This window comes from Ranitomeya variabilis, chromosome 2, assembly GCF_051348905.1.
Source record: "Ranitomeya variabilis isolate aRanVar5 chromosome 2, aRanVar5.hap1, whole genome shotgun sequence".
Lineage (NCBI taxonomy): Eukaryota > Metazoa > Chordata > Amphibia > Anura > Dendrobatidae > Ranitomeya > Ranitomeya variabilis.
Window position 1 is genome coordinate 283,112,651 of NC_135233.1, and position 3,198 is coordinate 283,115,848.

The 3,198-nt window shown below is 39.5% G+C and overlaps 1 non-coding gene across 1 annotated transcript; it reads right to left on the minus strand.

Annotated features, from left to right (window-relative positions):
* Positions 1-245: 245 nt before the first annotated feature.
* Positions 246-383, minus strand: LOC143810988 (U4 spliceosomal RNA). Its single transcript, XR_013223280.1, has one exon. It is a non-coding gene; the product is annotated as a U4 spliceosomal RNA (small nuclear RNA).
* Positions 384-3,198: the final 2,815 nt, after the last annotated feature.

Genomic DNA, 3,198 nt, shown 5'->3' on the forward strand with positions numbered 1-3,198 from the left:
TTTAAAGCGTACTTGCTACTTTGCAGCATTTTTCTACACATCTGCTTAAAACTTTTGCACAGTGCTGTATATTTATGCTGTTTTATGCTTACACTTATCTTTTATGCTCACACTTTCTTGTGAGTCAAGTATACTTAATGTGCTACATTCCCCAGCATTTTATTATAAAGCTGTCATTACTGATGAAGTCAGATTCGGTTTCTATCTGTAATTATACCTTTTTCTAGTCTTTTTTAAAGTACATTTTAGTAACATGAAGTGCAAATGTTATTATGACTAATGTAAAATTAGTTATTATTATTTTTTTTTTCATTTTTTTTTTTTAGCAATAATCTCGCCTCGGATAAACCTCATTGGCTACGATACTGCCACTGTGCAAAGCTAAAAAATTAGTTATTATTAAGTGCAAGATATGGGAATACAGCACCACAGTATACGGTATCTCTACGGTACATGCTTTAGCATATGGGATGTTTCCGCAGCACATTTACAGTGGCTTGCGAAAATATTCACACACACACGGCATTTTCTGTATTTTGCTACCTCACATCCTGGAATTTCACAGTTTTTTTTTTTTTTTTTTTAAGTTTGCAACAGTTTATGTAAAAGACATGCCTACAACTATAAACATTTGGTTTTCTTTTTTTTGTGAAGCAAACAACAAATACGACAAAATAACTGAAAACCTCAGGGTGCATAATTATTCAGACCTTAAGATCAGTACTTTCTAGAGTCTCTTTTTGCGGAAACTACAGCTGCAAGTCGCTTTGAATAAGTCTCTATGAGCTTTCCACATCTTGCCACTGGGATTTTTGCCCATTCTTCAAGTCAAAACTGCTCCAGCTCCTTCAGTTAGATCGTTACCTCTGGTGCACAGCAATCTTAAAATCTGACCACATATTCTCAATTGGATTAAGGTCTGGACTGTGACTAGGCCCCTCCAAAACATTTATATGGTTCCCCTTAAACCACTCGTGTATTGTGTTAGCAGTATGCTTTGGGTCATTGTCTTGTTGGAAGGTGAACCTCCGTCCCAGTCTCAAATCACTGACCGACTAAAACAGGTTTTGCTCAAGAATATCCCTGTATTTCGCACCATCCATTTTCCCCTTGACTCAGATAATATTCCCTAGCCCTGCTGCCGAAAAACATCCCCACAGCATGATGCTGCCGCCACCATGTTCTACTGTGGGGATGATGTTTTTGGGGTGATGAGCTGTGTTGGTTTGGTGCCAGACAAAGCATTTAAATGGTGGTCAAAAAGTTCAATTTTTGTCTCATCTCATCTGACTACAGCACATTCCTACATACTTTTGTAAATAAATTCTTTCTTTCTGCTGACTCTTCCATAAAGGCCACCTCTATGGAGTGTACAGCTTATTGTGGTGGTATGGACAGATACTCCAGTCTCTGCTTGGGAACTCTGTAGCTTCTTCAGGGTTACCTTTGGTCTCTGTGCTTCCTCTCTGTTTATTGCCCGGGCTGGCAGTTTTGGTGGGCGGTCTTCTCTTGGCAGGTTTGTTGTGGTACCATGTTCTTTTCATTTGATGATAATGGATTTGATGGTGCTCTGGGGATCATCAGTGATTGGGATTTTTTTTTTTTTTATAACCCAACCCTGACTTCTGCTTCTCAACAACTTTGTCCCTGACTTGTTTGGAGATCTCCTTGGTCTTCGTGGTATTTGGTTAGTGGTGCCTCGTGCTTAATGGTGTTGCAGTCTCTGTGGCCTTTCAGAAAAGGTAAAGTGTACATAATGACAGACCATGTCACACTTAGAGTGCAAACAGGGGGGCTTCCTGTCATTAAGCATGTGACTTATGAAGGTAATTGCTTGTACCAGAAATTTTTAGGGGCTTCATCGCAAAAGTTGAATACATATACACATACCAATTATTAGTTATTTGTTCTATAAATGTAATTTTTTTCTAATGTCACGTCACTAACTTAGACTATTTAGTGCTATTGCATCAAATACAATTCGGATGACAAAAATACTTAAACACAGGTTGTAATGTAACAAAATAGGTAAAAAGCCAAGGGGTGTGAATACTTTTGCAAGCCACTGTATATATTGTAAATGCTAATCCATAGTTCCCCAGGGTCCAGTGCAACTCTTACCTCTGCAACCCCTATACCTACACCTCTGAATGGGGATACGCATAATACATCTTTTTTATTTAGCCTTTATTGTAACAGAATAAGTGGGCTTTGCAATACATTGCTTGTTATAACATAGCCATTTTTCATTCCTAATTGCACTCACTTATGTATGTGTCGCTGTGTGCAAACATCGCAGAGATTATATGGGTTGTAGTCAAGAGATTTTGCACTCTGTGCAATACAACCCTCGGTTCCTATAATTAAAATTATGATAACGAAAAGCTGTCAGCTACTCCATGCTGTCCTCTGAGAGCAATAAGGGGTAGTAACAGGCATGCTGAGTTCACCAATGTGACTGTTATATATGATTATGGTGTAGTTAGGCCAAGAATTAAAACAGCACAAAAAAATGGGCAGCAATATTTACCTGCCCAGGTCACAGAAACTAATAAACTATCAATTGAACAAAATTGTGAGAAATTTTCATCCCTTACTGCATATCTGGGAATAAGCAGCAGAGGCTCTTTCCTTACTGTGCAGCCACAAGACTACAAGGATTGCTGTCATGCTGGGTGAGAGAGAAGTAAGGTGCACAACAGTGAAAGGGAAGGGGAAGCCCAAACACTAGGGAAGGGGGGAGTGGAGACCCCTAGGCAGCTCTAACAACACCCTTTCTGCCCTAAACATCCCTAAATAGGTTCCGCACCTATCGCCAAGCAGGTACCTAATCCCTGCCTGAAGATACTGAATGCACTTAAACCTTCAGCAAACGTGTGCTAATTAGCAGCAGGAGGTGGAGGTAACTGTTGGTCCTAGAGAGAGAAGAATATCACTACATAACAGAGATGCAAAAATCAAGAAGGTGCTTGTAGAGCTAATCACAATGACCTTCTATGGCTGGATCCAGGACGACTGTCTTCACAGCTGACAATCCCGTGACAATTACACTGAGTTTGACCAAACTACAAGAAAATAAAAATCAAAGCCACAAAAAGCAAAATTAAAGTTCCCCTCAAATTCAACAATTAACACACTCTCATGATGCAGTCAACCCCCTTCATGAAGATGGAGGCAAAACAGGTGTAAAATACTGAA